The sequence below is a fragment of the Typopeltis vanoorti genome, chromosome 3, assembly GCF_054136105.1.
Source record: "Typopeltis vanoorti isolate ZY-2024b chromosome 3, IOZ_Tvanoo_1.0, whole genome shotgun sequence".
NCBI lineage: Eukaryota > Metazoa > Arthropoda > Arachnida > Uropygi > Thelyphonidae > Typopeltis > Typopeltis vanoorti.
Genome location: NC_143551.1, coordinates 110,201,193 through 110,224,658, shown reverse-complemented (window position 1 = coordinate 110,224,658; position 23,466 = coordinate 110,201,193). Strand labels below are relative to the sequence as shown.

The window sequence follows — 23,466 nt, the reverse complement described above, 5'->3', positions numbered from 1 at the left end:
CTAGGAAATGAACATACAACGTAACATTGTAGACACGGTCTCGATATTAAACATATTATATAATGAAATGCAAGAAGATTAGTGAAATAGCGCTTGCCTTAGTGAACAAAACTATCTCTTAAGACGATTAAAACTATTACATAATTTCACTTGCACAGTGAAGTCATTTGTGTGCAATGAGAAATATATTTTGGTCTTCATCTGCATGAAGGATAACAGTTATTAGGTCTGATGTTAACAAAAATTAAAATTACTCGACGATTTTTGAAAAATAGCCATTTCTCATTTGATTTATATAAATGAGAAACCGCTATTTTTTTATTATAAAGGAACATTACTCTAGTTTTTGCCATGAATTGATAGTTGTAGTGCTTGATACAAATTTCTCAAATAATCAACATATTTTAATTAACTACAGTAACTGGAGTTTTGTGACAGCTGGATAAACTGGAGGAGTTTATTGTGAAAATAATAGCTTACGTGATCAGTTTAGAAGTATACGCACGTGTTTATACCTTTCATTTAACAATTAGTTTCCAACACGCATCTCACCCAGAATTATAACGCGTTAGCAAAGGTGACACGACCTTATGCGACCTAGCTATTACTGGAGATGAAATGCGGAAATTTAACCAAGGTTAAAATTATCATTTCTCACCCCCCCCCAACCTTCCTTCCTTGGAATTCAGCTTCTACTTTTTTTTATATTTTTTATATTGCATGCTTTTCTTCCCCCCCTCTTTATTTGTTTTTATAAATTAACGACACTTTTATATGGAGATTGCACGTTCAGTTCATAGTATAGTTATGATTTATTGTGTTGTTGTTGTGTATCATGGTGCTGATTACAATTTTATCACCAATCTTGATATCGTTGTTGCTTATCTTTTAAGAACATTTTGAAGGACTTTTGGAGAAATAAAAAAATTAAGAAAAGCACCCTCACTGAAAAAAAAAAAAAAGAACAAGCTACCTTGGGTATAATAAATGTTAAAGATGCCAAGCTATTTTAAACTTGGTTTTACTCCATTTCCCAAGTAAGCAAACAGACAAATAAGTCAATATATATGTATATACACATCTTATTTTTGATTCAGTTAATATGGCATCGCTTTCACAACTTTTTTTTTTCTTTTTGTATCTACCAAAGTCGTTTGCTTTCATTGTTTCATACTTGCTATAGAGTAAACGAATCTTTGAATTCTGATCATTCTTCAGTTAGAAAACCCATAGAAAGTCAAGAATATGGACGCATTTCTGCATATCTGAAAGTTGGCAAACTTGAGGAATATTTCGTATCATGCCTCCGGATACGGTGCATAATTATGAGAGCCTCCGTGGCTCAGTGTATAGACGAAGCCCTTCTTTTTTTTTTGGAAAGATCTGGGTTCGATTCCCGTCCAAGATGTGAGGAACATTTATCTGGTCTTCATCTGCCTGTTGGCTCTTTATTTCAGTTTTTAATCTGATCTTTTTCCACTAAAGGTGAATTAACCGGTCTCATACGGAGGTTGAAGGTTTTTCCCACCCGGAAACTCGGGTTTTTCGTCCCCAGAACAAGCAAACCGGTCCCGTGAACACACTTCTAGAGTCATAAAAATTGTTCCCCCCCCAACTCCAGACGCCGCTTCAAGCCGGTTGGAGTTTCCCACAGTTGTATAATCATAGCGGACACAGCACCAAGCGGGATACTATTAATTATTATTATTACGTAACACCTCCAGGGAGTCCAAAGACTCATCGAGGGAGGGCACCTACTCTACAACTCTGTCTCCACCACTCAATCCGCCAACTACAGCGAACCGCAACTACCATCATCTACAGCAGCGCTTCCCAAACTGTGGGCCGCGACCCCCTTGGGGGTCGTAGGTTTTGTTTAGGGGGGCCGTGAAATAATGAAAACAAATTTAAAATGTTTTAAGACTAAGTAGATTTTTTTTATTTTAAAAGAAACGTATTTAACTTTTATTATTTATTATTTCTTTTTTGTTATTTTTTTATATTTTAATGCAAAAATTCACACATTGGTGTTGGTTCACAAACTTTGCTTCCTGTGTATTTCGGCGCTTAATGAATATTAGTAAGTATTGCTTATTCATATGTTTCATTTCAAAGTAGTGGTTAATTGTATTTACTTCGAATGCGCTCCGGGGAAGCTCCAAATCTTCCTGTTCCTTTCATCAGGCGTTCGTAATCAGGGACTGTTGATATTAACTTTATATACATATCAAAACTCGTTTTATATTATCACTGTCATCCGAGCTAGTTTTCTGTTACCAACAAAAGTTTCGCATATACTTCACACATGAAAAAAGCTTAAACAAGTTCATGTGGGGAGATAGTAACTCGCTTGCAGTGGTAAACAACACCCCTCCCTAACAGCCACTATACTGCAGAGGTAATAAAAACAAGTACTTTTATTATGCCGGTGAATAAGGTATTGAGGAGTCTGTGTAATATATTTCTCAACAAATAGTGCAATTAGAGACAACTGGGATAAAAACACTAATTAATCAATCACATTTCCCCTCATACAGAAACTATGCTGTATAGACTGAAACAAAACCATATGTTACATGGGCAAACACATTATCTAACTAAAAACTACTGTTATTAATTAGATGTGCGAGTTCGATTTCTCAAGGCAGCAATTTTAACAACCGAACGTGTTAAAATTCGTAAAAGTGTTAAAACTAAGTAATATAAAATGAATGTTATGGAATTCGGTTGAAGAGAGTTAGTATTTCAACTCAATTGTCAGCTATGCTTTTATCTTTCGGTTGCGCGATGGTTTGTTAATACTGCACCAATCATATGCACGTTTTAATAACCTACCTTTGCTGTCTGTTTCGCGTTAGGATTAATTACCTTAAAGGGAGAAAATTCACAAAAGAGAAAAATGTTCCTGATCCGGAGATTCCCTTATTCAGGTAATATTCACTAATTTCATGTTATCAGTCTGTGGAGTGCCAGTATCGGTAAGTGGTGATATTATTTGACCTATTCTAAGTTAAAAAATTTAACTCTGAGATGGAGAAGTGGCTGATAAAAAAAAAAAAATAAAAAACATTCTCGAGAACAATCAGAAGAAGCAGAAATAGACTCAAAAAAAAAAAAAAGACAGTATTTCATATTTTATCAAAACAGCCCGCATCGTCTTCAGAACCAAACGGTAAGAGGCAAAAAATGTAATATATGCATTTGATTTTTGCAATATTCGCTGCGTATGTTTTGTATTGAATATAAATACAATATATATTATAATAACATATCTCTCTATTACGATTTTTTTTCGAGGGGGGGGGGGGCGTGAAATATTTTAATTTTTGTAAAGGGGGCCCTGACATCCAGAAGTTTGGGAAGCACTGATCTACAGTGTAGATAGTTGGACAGGTGAGGCAGTAAGAACGGTATCCTTATAGCGCTTGACATTGGTGTAGACACCAATGCCAAGCGCTATAAAGAGGAAGAAGGATACCGTGCTTCCTGCCTCACCTGTCCATCTATTATCTAATTGATTCACTTTGTACTCTTACCTGAGACATTCGAGCTATGACTTCTGCTTATTTTTATTAAACGTTGTTTGAAAAATTCACTTCTGGTTTAAACTGGACAAAATTTAACTGAAATGACGATTGTGATACTAATCACCGATAGTTAAACCTATAGTTGGTGAACTTATCATTTACGCCATGGAGATAATCCTGAGTTTCGCATTAGGTACGAAACAGTAAATAGTAAGAAATGCCGCAATTTAAGCAATGAAATTCTTCAGCGATAAAATTTTTATCTTCCCGAGTCAGGTCCGTTTTCACTTTGAAGCAGTTGCTATTTCTTCTGCTTATGCAATAATGGTATTTTGCTCGTGTTTACAAAGCACGAGAAAAATACCATTATTTCAGAAGAAGCTTTTGATTTGCAACTGACGAGGAGAATAAATAAATAAATCTGCTCAGGGCCGACTCTACCGACGGTTCAACGCGTGCATTTGCACGTGGTGACAATTTTTTTTTTGTGGGGTGGGTGGGGGGGCGGCCAGAATGAAAGTGAATAAAATGAAGATGTGGAATAAATAATAATAATACTGCGTAAGATCGCAGTTTTTAGAATAAGTTGACTAGTGACTTATTATGTCCATGATGCTGTTTCTATTTCCGACTATCCGTCGATCAATGATACTCGCGTTAATACTCTTCGGTAATCGAAGCTATGTGAGTCATTCTTCGCTTACTCTCTTTCCCTTTCGCCTCTCCTCTCTATTTCTTGCATACGCAACAATGGAGTCTGCAATAAAACTGCATTTAAAAGTTCATTATGCGATATTATATTTCCATCTTGTGCTTGTTAACTTACTATGAATTGAATTTCCCACTGTTAGCTGGTGTTAAATTCTGAATGAGAATTATAATATAATAGTATCTCATTCAGAGTTGAACATAATCTGCCATTCCCAAGGCCAATTTTGTTCATCAGAATAAATGTTAAAATTTTACCTACTGTTGCGTGCGACTATTTTGTATAATATATTGTAATATATTTGTAAAAACTTGTAGTTGTTAGTTGTGTTAATCATGCTAATTCTTAGTATTCTGTATGCATTCCATGTAAACTAAACACGGGAACTGGGAACTTAATCCGATTATATGAATTACTGCAAGACACGTGTACTAGAAAGCGAGTCATATACGAAATAATTGAAATTTCTACTACAGTCCTTCTCTTTGAGTAACGGCCGTCAGTACTGTAATCTATAGAACGTTTCAGTTGTTTTTGAGAGTATATTAAGGAAAGTTGATTTTGCTCAGTGTTAGTGACTGTTACAGTGAAAAGGTTTTTTTAGAGTTTTATGTAAATTAGTAGTTAGCACAGTGTTTCAACCTCCATTAATTACTAAGTAATACCATACTACTAATCATATTTTATTGTAGGGCTTAAAAACATTTTAATATTCAAATAGATTACAACGTCCGATAAAAGAAAAAAAAACTATCGGGTGCAGAATATCGCAAACGGATATTCAAAAACACAGCGGGACTTTACTTAAATATCTAAAAACTGAATCAGCTGATGTAGGGCAGGAGGAAATAAGTAAATGTACCGAAACCAATGATTCTGGGCTCATGGCAAGTACTTCTAACTCGGATCCCAGTAACATAGACATTGCAAGGAATCTCGAAAATGAGACTGATATGACAATTTCCGAATCTAGAGATTTAAGTGATGAACTTGATAGGTACACTGACCCAGCTAGATGGAATCCTTCTTTAAGCGATGCCGAAAGACTGGAAATCGTGAAAAACGGCCCGCCAGAGAAACCAAACAGTGATTTCCGCGCAGTTCTAATGGTAGGAAATTTTCATTTAAATTTTTACACCAGAGAACTAAGCAATGGAGAACATATTAATCGATCATGGTTAGTGTATTCAAAAGAAAAAGATTCTGTATTTTGTTTCTGCTGTAAGTTGTTTTCCTGTAATATAATGTCATTCACTTCTGATGGGTATAATGATTGGGGTCATTTGTATGTGTATCTTAATGAACACGAGAAATCCAAAAACCATTTGGAGTCCCATAAAAAGTGGATTGAATTATCGTCCAGGCTTAAATTAGAACAGGGAATTGATTCAATGCAACAAAAATTATTAAATTCAGAAATTCGGCACTGGAGGAGCATAATAGAACGCCTAATTGCTGTTGTCCAGTTTTGGGCCAACAATGCTCACCATTTCGTGGAACATCTGATAATTTATATGACCCTGACAGTGGAAATTTTTTACAGCTTGTTGAACTGATTGCCAGTGCTATGTCTGAAACATTTAATGAAGAGTAGCTTGTGATTCGGCCCAACATTATCTTGGGAAAAATATTCAAAATGAATTGATTGCTCTCCTCTCTGGAACTATAAAAAAACAAATAATTTCTATGGTTGAGAAAGCTAAATATTACAGCATAGTTGCAGACTGTACTCCCGATGTAAGCCACGTTGAATAATTAACACTAATTGTAAAATTTGTTAATACGGATCCAACTGATATCAACATTCATGAGCATTTTCTTGGTTTCATTCTTGTAGAAGCCACTACAGGCTCAGCATTAACCGAATGTATCGTAAGAAAAGGGTTATGACAATGGATTGAACATGAAAGGAAAGCATTCAGGAGTTCAACAACGCATTAGGGACTTGAACCCAAGAGCTTTTTATATCCCTTGCTGTTCTCATTCTCAACTTGGTGGTCAATGATGCCGCAATGTCATCTAGAGAAGGGATTTCATTTTTTGAAACGGTTCAGAAATTGTATGTGTTTTTCTCAGCGTCAACGCTGCGTTGGAGAATCCTTAAGACAGATATCACAACCCTAACGCCCAAGCCATTAAGTACAACTCGCTGGGAATCTAGAATCGACGCTATTCGTCCTTTAAGATACTATGTTGAGGAGTTTTATTATGCACTGATAGAAATTGCTGATAATGAGTCAATAGACAAAATGGCGAGACACGAAGCTAAAACCCTTGCTCTAAAACTTAGAGACTTTAAATTTTTATGTTGTCTGGTTATATGACAATATGTTTTAAATGAAATTAATGTTGCAAGTAAACTGTTGCAAAGCATAAAGATGGAATTGTCTAGTGCCATAACAACATTGGATAATGTTCTCAAAAGTCTTAAGAATCTCAGAAATGATAAATAGTTTCAAAATTTTCTTGTCGATGCTACAACATTAGCTGAAAAAGTCGAAGCTGATGCTGATTTGAAACCAACATTCGAAAGTACCAGATTGCATCAGCAGAAAAAGCAGCATGATTATGAAGCAAGAGATGAACCTATTTTAGATCCCAAAACAAAATTCAAAGTTGAGTTTTTCTTTTTTTATTATTGATGTTGCAACTAATTCTATTGAAGAAAGGTTCGAGCAATTGGAACATCACAGTTCACATTTTTCATTTTTATATCTTCTGGTTCCCATCTGCCATACGGCCGCGGGAGGGTAGCTATATGCTACCATTCTAGGGAGAGATGATTATGAGCAAGGTGGTTTCCCGTTGCCTTCCTTGCCGTAAGTATTTATGACTGTAACCTGTGGGTTCACGGGGCCGGTTTGCCTGCTTGCGGGATGAAAAACCCCATTTTTATATAACATCTCTAAATTATAATCTGAGACGACAAACGAGCTCTTAGACAATTGTAAAAACCTAGAAGCCGTTTTAACACATGAAGAAAATAGAGACATCGATGCAATTGAGCTATGTGATGAACTGAAAGTAGTGTCCAAATTAGTACCAGAAAATACTCCGCCAATTGAAGTTCTTCGTTTTATTGTTGAAAATAACTTTGCTCTGAATGTCGCTGTCGCCCTAATATTACTGACATTGCCTGTGACGGTTGCAAGTGGTGAGCGTAGTTTCTCAAAACTGAATCTTATTAAAACTTACTTATACTCAACAATGGCCGAAACTAGATTGGAAGGACTTGCCATAATTTCAATTGAACATGAAATCGGTCAGAAATTAGACTATGCAGACCTAATTTCTGATTTTGCAAATATGAAAACAAGAGAAGTGTATTTTTAATCAGTAGATCCTAAAAACAATATAAATTCTAATTAAAATAATGTGAAAATAGTGCTTAAACTATAACGTGTACATCCTATAGTTAAGTGTAACTCAACAATTCACCGTTGTACAAGTGAAGATCATTCCATATATGTAAGTAATAAATTATAACTACATTTCATTTAATTGTCAATTGATGAAGTCGATGGTTTATTTTATGAATATGCAGTATTTTAATCACTTTATCAGTGCATTATTATTAATGGTACTAGATTTAAAATTAATGGTCATGAAACTAACGTTGAACATAATGGTTTTCAAAATTCCAAAAGTTAATTTGAGGTTGGTGCTTGGACGACAAGTAATGGATTGCATGGATCGACAAAAATTCTAGAGCCGGCCCTGAATCTGCCGGTTGTTATATGAAGACACGCGACAGGTCTTTTAGTGGTATTTGAACCATTCCGAAGGTTGATTCTTTAACACAGAAATACAAAAAAAAAAAAAAAAAAAAGGTTAGTATCCGGTTTTGCGAAACTCATTGTACAGTAAAGGACTTTGACATCGACTGACTGATGAGTTCGGACACTTTCACGCTTCAGTGAAAATAAGAATCCCCCTTTCCCAACTCACTCAGTGCCGATTCATGAGTTGTTTTCGAGTTTCGACTGAAGCAACTAAAACAATCGAGGCCAATGTATTATATTTGTAAATTGCGTGCATTCTTCTGGCGGTTGGTCTGTTCTGTGGGATGAAAAACTCCGAGTCTCCGGAGAGGGAGAAACCCGCAAAATTTTTGAGTTTAAGCAGCTCCAAAACTTTTACTGATTCGCAAAAATACTGGATGTGTTTAGCGTGAAATGGTCCAGGATATAGAGACAGTAGTTTTCATTTGTGTAATGTTAAAAATAAAATAAATAATAGCCCCCCACCTTTACACTATCCTCATAGCCCTTTTTTTTGAAAACAAAACGTCCCAAACCTAAAATTAGAAGAGCTATTTAGAGATATGATAAATATACAATAGTGAAACACATATCTGCTTCTTTATGTGAAAATACCAATGAAGTATTGGATAAGAAATAAATAAACACAATTATAACAAGCAAAGCAAAATATAAATAACAGAAACAGCTTCGTACTACTCGGAACTCATAAGCACGTACTTGGAGGTGCACGTACGTAAGCTGACTGTGCGCTCTCCTCAACACTAAACGGGCTGGCGCCTACTATGAATGACGACTACTTCCCGATCTGTCTGCATTTTGAATTGGGATAATCTTTTAGTTTATCCCGTAACATTCTGAAAAGCTATGATTGCTATTAAATGACGTCTCAAAAAAAAAATGCTAAAAAAGAAAAAAAAATGAATCAGTGAATTCATCAGTCTTTTTTTCAGTTCTAATTAATTTGCTTTAAATTCATGGTCATGAAAACGAAGATATTTGCATGTTACCTGCCTCAAAAATACGTTTAGCCCAATATGAGCAATAAACTAAGTAGGTATTGTGAATATTGATTTAAATATGGATTATCGAATCTAAAAAAAAAACATTTTCTTTGCATGCAATTTTCAAAGTATTATATGAAGAAGCAGTGGCGTAGTTGGGGGGGGGGGGGACCCGCCCCGGGCGGCAGTTTTCACGTGAGACACAATTTTATTTTTCGGCGATTCTTTTATTTATGTTAACTTAATAATTTTTATTACTAAATTAATAATTAGTTTTTAACAACTATACTTACAACTGAAATAAACATAGTTTTTTAATTTATTTCCCTATACATTGTGTTGACTTTTTGTAGGATTTTTGGTGTGTATTGAGAGGGGCGGAAAAAGCAGTAGCTACGCCACTGTGAAGAAGTCGAAATGACTGTAAGAATAAACTGCCATCAAAGAAGAGTCATGCATCAACTTACAGTACTACACAGTGATGCACTCAGGATTTAATCTTTGGGGTTGAGTTGAGCAGACGATTTGAGAATGCATACCACCACTGAGCATCTGCAATGATCGCCAATACATGATACCCCTGATCTCCTCTGCGCCGGCTCGGGCAACCGAAGTAGCTCTCGGTCCTCTTGAGCACTACTCGTACTTCGTTCGTCTTGTGTTCACAGAGGCCGTGATTCCCGAGAACTATAGGGGTATTCCCACCTTATGAGACCGCTAATTCATAAGTAGTATAGAAATAGAAGACACGACACAACATAAATAAAAAATAAAATGAATTTTAATTAGGAAAAGATTTTTGGAAAATATTCTAGTGTTTTTTTTTCCGTGTGTGTATGTATATGTGTGTATATATATATATATATATATATGTGTATAATATATATGTATATGTGTATAATATGTAGAAAGTATTTTACCTTGGGTATAATATATATAATATGTAGAAAGTATTTTACCTTGGGTATAATAAATGTTAAAGATACCAAGCTATTTTAAACCTGGTTTTACTCCATTTCCCAAGTAAGAACAGACAAACAAGTCAAGTTTGCGCCTGCAAATCTAGCTGACCCTGCACGTACTGCAAGACCGAGACAACTCATGGTAAAAGAAGAATAAGCTCTGATCACTAATCTTAATATTTACTCTTAATACAAAGCACATCTCCTGGAGGAGATGTATGATGCTTTGTATTAAAGCCACTACCCAGACCGGTTTCGACCTTATGAATAAGTAAAGCCGTCTCTAAAAATTCGGACGATCCCTAGGCAACTCAATTGTGGGCGAAAGACCGTCCATCTCAGCATTGGCTCCACTCAGTGATGGCCTTCCACCCACCACCGAGCAGAACCGCTCATATTCCGAAGAAAACCATTCACCGAGCCGTGCCGGAAAACACTTTCCCCAGAGACTCAAATTGCTCCCTTAAGGCAAAAACCTTAAGACAGCGAACTCATATTAGCATCTCGCCGGTTTCAACCTTTTTTGAGGAGTATTTAAGTAAACACCTCTCTAAAAATTAGGACGATCCCTAGACCACTCCATTGTGGCCGAAAGACCGTCCAACTCAGCGTTGTTCCACTCAGTGACAGGCTCACCGAGAAGAACTTCTCAGCGTTGGCTCTACCCACTGGCAGGCTCACCCCCCATAATCTCAGCGGTGGCCCTACTTAGAGACAGGCAAAAACCTATCCCCAAGCAGAGCCTCTCAAAGCCAGCCCCCACCAGTTCCGACCCCTATCGAAGTCTCATCAGTGGGAGCCAGGCCAGAAATACCAAGATTTTAGTAATACAAAGCTTATAAGTATTTTACCAGAACAAGTTACCATAAGGTGTTTTAACCTTATTAAATAAAAATCTCAGGAGGAGATATAAATGTAGAAAGTATTTTACCTTGGGTATAATAAATGTTATAGATACCAAGCTATTTTAAACCTGGTTGCTGGTAAAATACTTATAAGCTCTGTATTACTAAAATCTTGGTATTTCTAGCCTGGCTCCCACTGATGAGACCTCAAAGGTCGAAACCGGTCTGGGTAGTGGCCCCTTGCCTTTAATACAAAGCATCATACATCTCCTCCAGGAGATGTGCTTTGCATTATGGGTAAATATTAAGATTAGTGATCAGAGCTTATTCTACTTTTACCATGAGTTGCCTTGGTCTTGCACTACGTGCAGGGTCAGCTAGACTTGCAGGTGCAAACTTGACTTGTTTTTCTGTTTGCTTACTTGGGAAATGGAGTAAAACCAGGTTTAAAATAGCTTGGTATCTTTAACACACACACACACACACACATACAGGGTGTTCGGGATAAATTTGACATATTTATAATTAATTATATTTTTCCGTAAGTTACATGTATTAACACACACTTCTCTTCATTTAAAAGTTTGGACCCTTCTTCATTCACATACAAGATGTCAGAAAGGATGGATAGCTGGAACCCACCTGAATCATGGAAGAGAATAACTTGTATCATGATGATTCGTGCCCGCCATCAAAATAAGGATATTACGACTGCTGCCCAATGCTCCCTGAATACAGTAAAAACAATCAGGCATGAACTAGAGACTTGCAATGGTGACTACGAGGATGTAGCAAGAAGAAAGATCCCTAGCAGACGATCTGATTGCGTTCGTACAGCAGAATTCCTCGCAAATCTGCAGGAACAGGTGTTGAAGAACCCTGGCATTGGAATTCGGGCTTTGTTCGTGGAGTTGCTAACTGTAGTCAAGCCCTGGATAACAAGGGTAGGCAATGGTAGGCCGTATGTATGGCAGCAGGATTCGGCCCCTTGCCACACCTCTGGGAAAAGTCAAAAATGGTTGTCTGAAAATTTCTACGACTTCACCAGTCCAAATGTTTGGCCTCCAAACTCATGGATTATTTTGTATGGGGCGCAGTTGAAAAAGACACCAATCGCACTTCCAGTAATACAAAAGCCCAGTTAATGGATAAAATTAAAACAGTTTTTGCGGCCCTTCCCAGGGAGACTGTAGCATCAGCTTGTTCGAGGTTCCGAAGCAGAATTGAAGCTGTGATCGATGCTAATGGTGGTTATTTTGAGTAAATCTTGTTGATAGTATTGTAATTAACTCTGCCTGTAATGTTTTTTTGTCAATTCATTAAATTTAATAGATACAAAGAAGATTTTCTTTTTCCTTACGAAACTGTCAAATTTATCCCGAACACCCTGTATATATATAATGCTGCTATATTGAATGTTTGGCAGAACGGCTTTCTCTACATGTGAGAGTTCTAATCCTTTTGGAATTATATTGTTCTGGGGTCCTCTGATGTGGAAATCCGAAACCAATAATATGCTAGCCTTGTAGTCTTATGTCTATTAACTGTGTGTGTGTGTGTGTGTGTGTGTTTTCTGGCTGATTTAGCTTTTTTTTTTTTTTTCAGGAGTCGAACAAAATGGTGCATCGGTTTCTTACTCTAATTGATATACCTTGACTTGAAAAATTTATCTCTATTCTCATAAATAAGGCTAGCTCACACACACACACACACACACACACACACACATGGCGGGTAGATTTTGTCAACTGACCAAGTGTAGACTGGACAAAATGTAATTTTGACTTCTTTTCCTTCTTCGAACGGTTCTAACACAAAAGGAATCACGATACACCACTGCTAATCACTTTATGGAATTCATTAAAAATGGGGAAGGTTGGAGAGTGCATTTTTTGCGTGAGATGTGGAGTTTTACATGATTTGTTAAACCTTACCTGTAAAAATTTCCAAAATATTGTAAGTTCCAGTCTGGAAATTACATTAAAGATTACTAATTTGATTTTTAAATACATAAGCTATCCGATTTTCAAATTCTATACATATAATTACATTAAAGAGTATTTATCATTAACTGCTTATGAAATAGTTGATAACGTCGAAATTGTTCCAAAAGATGACACCACTTGAAATAATAATAAAACCCTCAAGTGTTTTGCGTTGTCCGCAGAGACGAGTTAGCTGTAAGTTCGTGGATATTGTAATAAGACAGCCAAAAGTCTTTGAACAGTTAATATAAAATTTAAAAATCTTGTTATACTTAACACATCTCAATCTGACGTTTGTTATTAGCTCACAATCAGTTGGGAGTCCACTTATAAGATGGCATATTTCTATGGATGGTTGCGAGGGCATCTCTGACATGTCTTCTAATTCTCAAGTACCGTCGCTTTATCTATTTGAATTTACCAATTTATCTATTTGAAAATTCCACATCAAGGTAGTCTTCACCCATGTGTAAGGGGCGTATCATGCTGGAATATCATCGTGTGGTTAATATCATCCATTGCAGACATAAAATCGGTGAAACATGTCCATAAAGGTTTTTTTGGACTGAATTTGGATTGAATATGAAACGTGAATTTCATATTCAATTAATTTTAACGTGATCTACTTCTACAAATGGTCGAAGGCGATAATAAAAAGGCGTTTCGTGACAGCATTCGTTTAGGACTTCATTTATCAGCAAAATTAATTTCTTAGTCGTTTTGAGGTGCAAAATGCATTGTTAGTTTTCCCTTCGTATTTGTTTAATGCGAGCAATGTGTACTTGGACTCTAGTCGAACGAATTTTCTACAAATTTTTCTAAGATATGTCAGTAAAATCCATGCACTGCAGGCCCAATGAATCATATGCGTATGCACGAGGTGCAGTAGTTTACAAACAGCACCTTTTTAAATAAGAATTTTGAAACTGAGAACTCGACAAAAGAAATGATTTTCTGCTCATACCGTGTCAATACTAACTGTGAAGTATTGACAAGTATTTTGTCATTATTAAATTGAAGTATTAATAATGGTAAAGAAATTAAACATAGCTTTTTCATTTACATTTTTGATGATTTTTTGATTAAATCTTTATTTTCATATTTAACATAGAAAATTACACTGCATCGAGAATATATATTATAAGAATACTAATAAAACCAGTTTACATGACATATGTTTCAAAAGTCGGTTTCTCGTGGAACGGTTTTATAAAGAAACATGTGAAACTCTACTTCACTCTCTCCTAACTTAAACAGATCCCGTGGTTTACGTCTGTCCCCTTTACGGGAGATAGTATTTCATAAATCAGCTAATCTTTCCTAACTTTTTAATTGTATATATATGTGTGTGTGTGTGTGTGTGTGTGTGTATATATGTATATATATACACACACACACACACATACAATATCATCATATATCACCTATATATATATATATATATATTAGTTAGGAAGTTTATTGACCTTTTTAGTTATCTTACATTAGCTACTTAGGTGGCGCCTTTTGGAATTGTCAATTATTATATAATTAGCTTTATAAATGTACTGAAGATGTCTGTGATACTCAGGCGAAAATCATACTAGTAAATAATATTTTACGTGAGTTAATTCCATTATTATAATTTTTAATTTAAGTTGATATGGCCTAGCGTCAGATAAGCAAACGTATGGTTCGGTAAAAATTATTTGTATGCACTCTTGAGCTCCGATAACTGCTGTCTATAATGCCGTGATCTCCTTCACCTACACATTTTAATACGTTCATCACATGTTGTATTTTGATTTTATTGAAAACGTCATTTATCCGAAGAAACTAGAAATATTGAATAATAATGGTAGAATGATTCGAGGTCTTTAGGTTAGTGTCAATATTGGAAGAGAAAATTAACTCAGCAAGATTTTGAATACAGTACTAATAAATGAAAAAACATGCATACCGATGTACGCTGCAATATTAATATAGGCAACTTTATTTATTTTTCTTGCATGCAAAACAGACGAATTAATTACAAGAAATAGCGCACGTATTCTAATGTTGATGTAACCTTTCAATTTCTTTATTAAATAATCATAAGAAATTTTAATAACATGAACTTCTAGTTATTACTTCTGTTATCAAGCGACGAATAGGGAAGAAAATGTTCATTTAATTTTCCCTGTTTATTATCTTTAAGAAATTTTTTTAATATTCTTTAAAAATGTTAAATGCATTTTAGTATAAAAATATAAAACATTTTTAATAATTTCCTTTTTTATATTAAAAAGGAATTATGTAAAAATTGAACTGCTAAGCTGATGCAGTTGATTTATTATGCTCGCAAAACGTTATTTTGTTGATTATTTTAAGAGTAAATATCCATTTCTTTAACTTTACAAACTATACTTCAGTCTTGGCGAATTTGGTTGCTTTGTTTCTCTCCTTGACTTCCTAGCTGTTTCACATTTGCATAAAATGAAATATTTGTCGACTTTGCCCCTCTGTACCCTGATAAAACTTGTTTTCCAAAAAATAGGTTATTTGCAGAACTTTTAAGAATCCTGCGAGGGTGTCGTTGGTATAATAAGTGAGCTCTGCAGGAAGTAGTGAGTGAGTATTCAGGTGATAAAGTGGCCTTCGCTAGATGATTGAAAGCGATAAGTCTAAACCGGATCCCGATTTGGAATGAACGTCTCAATCACCAGTCGTGCATATGAATAAGAAGCACGAAATAAGTCATTTTTTCGAAAGTGTAAAACATGCATGTAACTAATAAATCAGTTATTTGATATCTTTTAAAACATGCAGAGTTGTAGAAAAAAAAGGAACGTGAAGAGTTCCTATTGATCGATATTTTAAGTAGGGCGATATGTTATATAATGCATAAATGTATACACATTTCACATCGTAAAATTTCTACTGAAACCAGTGACGGCCGGTGAAAATTTTAAGTGGGATTTGCATATACAAAATAAGAAAAATAATTCACTTTTTTCCTAATCAGTAACCAATTTATTAATAAATAAATTTGCATATTAAAAACTGCTTTATTAAATATATTTCACACTCACCACGAACACACACCATTAATAAAAGTTTTACACAGAAATAACGCGCGCAAGCATACAATTTATCTGTAGCGACACTGCTCGTTGAGCAGTGTCGGATTCACTTGTTACATGCAGTGACAAGTGCAAACGAATATCGGCGAGTCTAGCTGCAATTGGCCGAACGTAATAATTCCGACACTGCGTTAGATCGCAGTGAATTTGTTTCGTGTAACGATAATTGAGAAAATGTAATTCTTTTTATATTTTCACTAGACACTCGTCATAATTCAGCCTTGTATCTATAATAAATAAATTATGTTATTTTAACAGAATAAAATAAGATTTACCAAAAAATATTTCACCTTCACCACGAACACACACCAATAATAAGTTTCGTATCTCACAGAAATAACGCGCGCAAACATACAATTTATCTGTAGCGACACTGCTCAACGAGCAGTGTCAGATTAATTTGTTACATGCAGTGGCAAGTGCAAACGAATATCGGCATCTAGCTGCAATTGGCCGAAAGTGATAATTCCGACACTGCGTTAGATCGCAGTACATTTGTTTTGTAATCTAAAGCGTGTATCGAACAATTCCAATTATTAACTATTCAATCAATATCCAAACATAAGCTATAACCTTTGTATCCTGTATGTTGTATTAACATATTGTATTGCATTTATATAATGTTGTAAGCATTGTTATTATTTATAAACACAAACAAAATTTAATTTTTTCGTTCTTTCCTTGGGGGGGGGGGGTGCTGCAGTGTCGCAGTGCTTATGTACAAGCCGCCACTGACTGAAACGAACTGTGCACGTATATGCATATATTAGACTCCGTTACTGCGTGATCCCTCGCTTCGCTATCATTTGTTATTCACAGTTTCCGTGAATGAATAACTGGACAGCGTTCTGAATTATACGGGTACTTTTATTTGCGAAGTTTTCCAGTAACGCTATTTCCCTCCACATTAATATTCCAACATTTATAACTGTCTTACATTTAAAAAAAAAAAAAAAAAAAAAAAAAAAGGGCTACCTAACAATTTAGTATTGTTCGCATACCAACGGCAAAATCAAGTACTACCACCTGAAAACAGTATAGAGAGTGCTGTTTCTAATATCTTATTGCGTATAGTAGCGCTTCCCAAACTGTGGGCCGTAGGTTTTATTGAGGGGGGGGAGTGAAATAATGAAAACAAATTTAAAATCTTTTAAGACTAAGTAGATTTTTTTATCTTAAAAGAAATGTATTTAATTTTTATTATTTCTTTTTTGTTATTTTTTATATTTTAATAGAAAAAAATCACACATTGGTGCGGGTTCACAAATTTTGCTTCCTACGTATTTTGGCGCTTAATGAATATTAGTAAATATATGCTTATTCATATAAGTTTCATTTCAAAGCGGAAATCTAAGAATTGCAGTTTCAAATATTTCACCTGATATTGACTTTTTTTGTGTAGCAGAATTGAAACACATCCATCACATTAAATTGTTATTAAACTTCTTTTATATTTTTAATTCTTTCTTTTTTTTTTATTACTAATCGTTTTACATTTCATGTGCTTGTACTGAAAATGTACAATAACAATATATCTATCTATATAAAAATATGAGATAATGTGCCATGTCAAATGTGCATGTAAGATGCTAAAAATGTAATATTTGCAATATTCGCTGCGTATGTGTTGTATTGAATATAAACACAATAAATATAATAATAATAATATGTCTATATTACAATTTTTTTTCTAGGGGGTGCCCGTGAAATATTTTAATTTTTCCCTGACATCCAGAAGTTTGGGAAGCACTGGCGTATAGCATGTCAAAGTTTGGTGCTTTGAAACGTTTACTCATTTATCATTGTCTCTTCATATGCATAAACTGAGCAACAATCAGTAAGACGATTTTATTAAAATTTGGTAATATATTACTGAGAAAAAAAAGTTCTAGGATGATTTTCTTTTTTTTTCCAGAAAGGAATCAGAGCATATGAATAAATATGTTAATGTACATGTCTTATCTAGCACGAGTGAATGCACTCATATTTGATGATGGTGAAAAAGTGCACACCAGGCTACCTACCAATATCTCAAAATGTAGTATCGCTTACTCTCTTTGGGAAATGAAAATGTGTTAAAGAACTTACTTATGGACACCAGAAATGAAATCATAAAAATTTCATTTAAAAAATAATCTCACAAACATAAAAGCCTAACCTAAAAACATTTGATTCATAACGAAATATATTTTACAATGAAAATAGCCCAACACATAACACCCATGGCAGTGAAAATATTGAATTTTACCATCCATATACATGTATCTTTTGTATGAAGATGAATTAACTGGTTTCATATGTAAGTAGCAGGACTGTTTGTTCTACCAAACAGAAAAACCCAACCAAAAAGAGAAACATGTCAGGATATTGGCATTTATCTCTGAATTCAACTTGTATGTTTTCAAAGGGGAAATAATATACCACAGTGTAGTCTAATTTTATGTGTGTTTTGCAAAATGTATATACACTTAAAAGATTCATTCATTTAAAGTCCACAAGGACTTTAAATCCTTAAAAACATTTGTCATGTTATCTCAGTAACAATTTGTAGGACAGATGGAATTTCATAAAATTTGGTACTGGTATTCAGGATCTACATTAGAGTATGTCCATGCAGTTTAAATGTGATAGTCCTTTTTTTTATAGTACCCAAATGAAATCAAAACTAGAAATTGTTTATTGGAAAAATGATTTGAATCAGTATTAACAAATAAACATTGGCTGGATGGAATTGAAATTTGGTATTTATGATAACTAATTGCAATTAAATTTTGTCAAGCACTTTGATTGGACCATTTTAATGGCAAAACTGGAGAAAACTAGTAACTTTCTGTGTAGTTCATTCCAGCAACAAGTTGCATACTAAAACATCTGATGTAGGTTTGGTTGAGCAATCCTAAGTAAGATTTCTTTTGGCTGCAGACATTAACTTGTTTACCATCCTGTGCTTGGCAGCAATCTTCCACTCTTGTAGATTTTTGTTGCTGGGGAGAGAACCTGATGGATGAAGGGGTGGAAATTAAAGAGCAAACAAGAACTCTCCTCCTCACTCCTTGTTTTCAGTTCTCTGCTAGCATTCAGCATCAACACTGAATGACTGTCAATGTCTGACCACTATTTCAGAACTATCATTGCTGGTCAGCAATGATAGTGATGCACTATCATTGCTACTGAATGTTTTTCTACTGATAGTAATAGTTATATATAATCCTCTTCTTCTTCTTTTTTTTTTTTTTTATACATTTAATTATGCCTTCACTTCTATCTCAAGAACCCTTGCATTTGAAACTAGTGCATATGTTGAAAATCATGTTCTAAGGCTTTATCTAAATGTGCAGTCTAAAAATATTTACAGATTCCCTTATGGTGGAGATAGTCAAGTTGTCACACAAGATTTCAGAACAGAAGCTTCTAGAAGACCTTGATTATACTGGGGCAAGGGTTGCTCTTATGAAGGGAAGTTTGCTCTGGACTGTTAAAATTTAGCATTTTCCACTAGAATATTCTGAAAGTAGTGAAAAGTTATACAAAGGTGCTTTTTTTTCTCCCACTTAAGTGGGAGTCATGATATTAATATCTCAAAACAGATAAGAAAAGGGTAACTTTTACAAAGGGAATGAGGAGTTGAGCCACAGTTTTCATTAGCTCTGAAGGAGTAATGATCATTTATCCAGCAATTAAGAGGCAGTGCTTTAGATATGACTCTTATATCATATCTAAAGCATCTGAAGCATCTGTCAAATCTCAGTTAGAATTATCCTGTTGACAAATGTCAGAACTGTGGGCAAACAGTACAGTAGTGATCAGCACAAAGTGAATCGGTGAAGATTCACACTTCACCGATGTGAAAAATGGATAGATATGAAGAATAGCAGTAACAAATTCCCTGGATAATAGTGGAAACAGCTGTCATGAATGACATAATTTCCTTCCTTAGATCAACCTACACTAAAACTTCCTTGGGAAGTTTTAGTATACTCATTGACTCTCTTACTATATGGCAGAATTGCTCACTTCCACAACATCTATGGAAACTTGTGATTACTGCTGAAACACAAAACATGACTACTGAGACAATACAAGATGAATATTTCAAAATGTAACTAAGACTACTGAATTAGCTATTTGCAGACTATCACTGTCCGCCTCTAACTGAAGTTTTTTCACAAGACCAGAAGGAACTTATTAGTGAGATGTTCAACTAGCCATAATAGATTGCTATCAAAGAAGTTAAATAAAGTAAGTCTCTTTCTACAGATTAAACTGTGTTTAATCTCTAAGTCCTCTCTTGCAGTTATGGTTAGACTGTCAACCCCCTTCTGTAGATTTTCCTTCCAAAAAGGAAGGGGAGTTTCAGAATCCTGACATCTCGCCAATTTTTAAGATCATGGATGAAGGTTAGGTTGAGAATTGTGGCCTAAGCAACTGAAGCAATGAAACCAGCATACTCTGTACTATATATATTTCTGGATTTCACGCTTATGTAAAAAATAATTTTAAAATACAAAAAATTCTTAGCACATCCACAATACAAATGTATTATAGGTTTACTAATAACCTTTTGTAGCTGGGAACCACATATTACTATTATGGGCTACTCCAAGGAGTCATTAGACTCATTGAGGGAGGCACTAAACATCATGTCAAGAACTATCCAACATTTGCACAGTATTTATCATACTTTGCTTTGAACTCATTCACAATCATGGTACCCACAACAGACTCTCGCAATCTATTCCACTCATTCACTACTCTCAGAGCAAAAAACCTAGTTCTAACAACCTTTGCTAACTACACTCTTACTCAGTTTCCATGAATGGCCCCTAGTTCTCCCACCATCAGACTTGCTCTGAAAAATTTCCTCTGAATTAATCTTGTATAAACCCCTCAGTAATTTGTTGTCTAAATCGTATCACCCCTTTTACTGCCTATCAACCAGTTTCTGTAACCCACAAATCTTCAACTTGTTCTCATAAAGTTCATTCCATAGGCCTACTATCATCTTGGTCACTCACCTCTGGATTTTCTCCACCTCCTCATCACCAAGAAATCCTGGCACCTAGATCTCACGCAGTAGTAAAGATGGGGTCTTATCAAGGTTTGATAAGACCCCATCTTTACCTGCTTCTCTGCTCATCAAAGTATTGTCCGCGCAGTTAGCCTAGTGGCTTCGCATTTCGCAACCATATGCCTGGGGAAGGAGTGTCGTAGGTTCGATTCCCATCAACGACGTGAGGAGCTTGAGGATCTTCCTCAGCCATAGCCAGTCTTGGGCGTGGACAGCAGGTTTTTTTCCGCCAGTTTATCTGGTGTTTTTCATCTTGCAAGCAGGCAAACTGGTCCGAGGACACACACGGATTACAGTCAGGAATACTGACCCAGCCATAGTTCTGATTCATCAGCCTATGATGGTTCCGGAGCCCGGATAAAATTTGGGGGGGGGGACTAGATGGTACTGTGAACTCCAGTATAAAGGGGGAACGCTGTATCATCACACGGAATTTATTTATCAAAGTATTCTTCAGTAACCAAGTGATCTGATGAGCTGCATTAGCCACTTTTGCTGCGTGCCCCCCAAACTTTAACTCCCTATTCACTAACACTCCCAAGTCTTGGGCTTTATCAATTTCCTGAAGTACAGTTCTACCAATGTGGTATACAGCTGGCAATCTTTTCACCCCAAAATGCATAACCTTACATTTTGCCACATTAAACTGACATCCGTTCTCCTTTGCCCAGACTATCCAAACCATCCTCATAAAATTTTAACATCACCTGCATTAACTATTGCAATGCCCAACTTTGCATCATCGGCAAATAACTGAACGGTTTCCCCCCCCCCCCCCCCCCAGACCCTTTCCTATATTGTTAATGTACAAATTAAACAGTAATGGTCCAAGAACAGAACCCTATGGTTCTGTTCTTGGACCATTGTCTCTTGTCTGTGACTAGAGGCATGTCTTGACATGCCTCTAGTCACAGGCCTTCTTTTGGATTCTACTCCTGAAGATATCTGAAACTACTTCTGATATCTCTCCATCAACTACCCTCCTATCCATCTCACCAACCCTATATCCAACCCCATGTGTTGCAGTTTACCAATTAGAATTCCATGTGGTATCCTGTGAAAGGCCATAGCAAAGTCCAGCACTGTAAAACCCATTACCTTTTATCTAACTCAGCTGTCACTGCATTATAAAACGTGAGCAAGTTACTGAGGCATGACCTACCTTCACAAAATCATGCCCCCCCCCAATACAGTATCCTATTTTCATCTATCCATTCCTGTATTTTGCTTTTGACCAATTTCTGCAATACTTTGATAACTCCTAATGTGCTGATCTATCGGTAATTTGCTACATGTCTCGGAGCTTCCTTTATGTAATGGAACTATTTTCCCCCTCTTTCCACCCTCTCAAAACTAACCCAGAGCTCAGACTTAGATTAAGCAATATGGTCAAAGACACTGACAATTCCCTCACAGCTTCACATAAAACTCGAGCCAGTATACCATCTAATCCCACAGAGGTATTCACATTAAGGTTTTGCAATATGCTATGCACCCCCATTTCGTTTACTTCAGTTTCTCCATTTCGTTTACTTCTGCAATATCACCACCTGGATGATATACTCTTGCAAAGCGTTCACTTAGTAATTCTACTAGTTTGACCGATTCAGTTATCCCCTCTACCATCGACATTCATTAAAATCATTATACCATGTACATTCTTTTATTTGCAACATATTGAAAGAACTGTTTGGGATTCTCTTTAGCCTGCATTGCTAACTTCCTTTCATACTCTGATTTTTGCCTTTCTTGCCACACTAGTTACCCTTCTGGCCTGTGCCTTGTACTGTTTATGTACCTGCTGGTCATCTTTCTCCTTAAATTCCCTCCACGGTTGTTTCTTTTTTTTCTGCACCTCCAGTTTAATAATGATATTCATCCATTTAACTCCCACTTGATTTACTAGATATGCAAGTCTGACGTTACCTCCCTCAAACAAACACTTCTTTACCACTTCCTATGCACTATGAACATCCAGCTCTTGCAGTTTTACATGCCACAGCACCAATCCAAGCAATCTCGTGAGCTTTCATTGTTACCAGCCCCATAATTCCACATATACCCCATCTTAACTGAAAATTCCACACTGATCACTCTCACCAATTGGTGGCAATGTGGTCATATTCATTATAGACAAATTCTTAGATGCAATTACTAGATCGAGCACTCTCGAACCCCTAGTATATTCCATCACATGCTGTCTCAGGTAATTAACCTTTAGTAACTGCATAAATTCCATTTCCTTCCTCCCATGTGTCCTCTCCTCTTTCCAATCTGTGTTCCCATAGTTGGAATCCCCCATTATAATTACCTGCCCTCCACTCATTGAGTCTATTTGCCAATGCATATTATCTCCATTATCTTTTCCATCTCCTAGTACAGTGATGGCAAATCTATAACACATGTGTCAGCACTGACACACCTTGGAGGTTGAAAAATATTGGTATTCTGATGAAAAAACTGCAATAAATCGTGTAAGATCGCTCTCAGTTAAGGCAAAGGTA

At 35.7% G+C, this 23,466-nt stretch overlaps 1 protein-coding gene across 2 annotated transcripts in view; it reads left to right on the top strand.

Annotated features, from left to right (window-relative positions):
* Window positions 1-23,466, top strand: part of LOC150108465 (uncharacterized) — a 69,088-nt gene that overhangs the window by 31,157 nt on the left and 14,465 nt on the right. Inside the window, exon 2 of one of the 2 annotated variants that reach the window (XR_016550658.1) lies at window positions 17,589-17,731. The exons of the other annotated variant lie outside the window; for it this stretch is intronic. The gene's annotated coding sequence lies outside the window, so the exon portion shown is untranslated. The remainder of the gene's footprint in view (window positions 1-17,588; window positions 17,732-23,466) is intronic. 2 annotated transcript variants of the gene reach the window in all.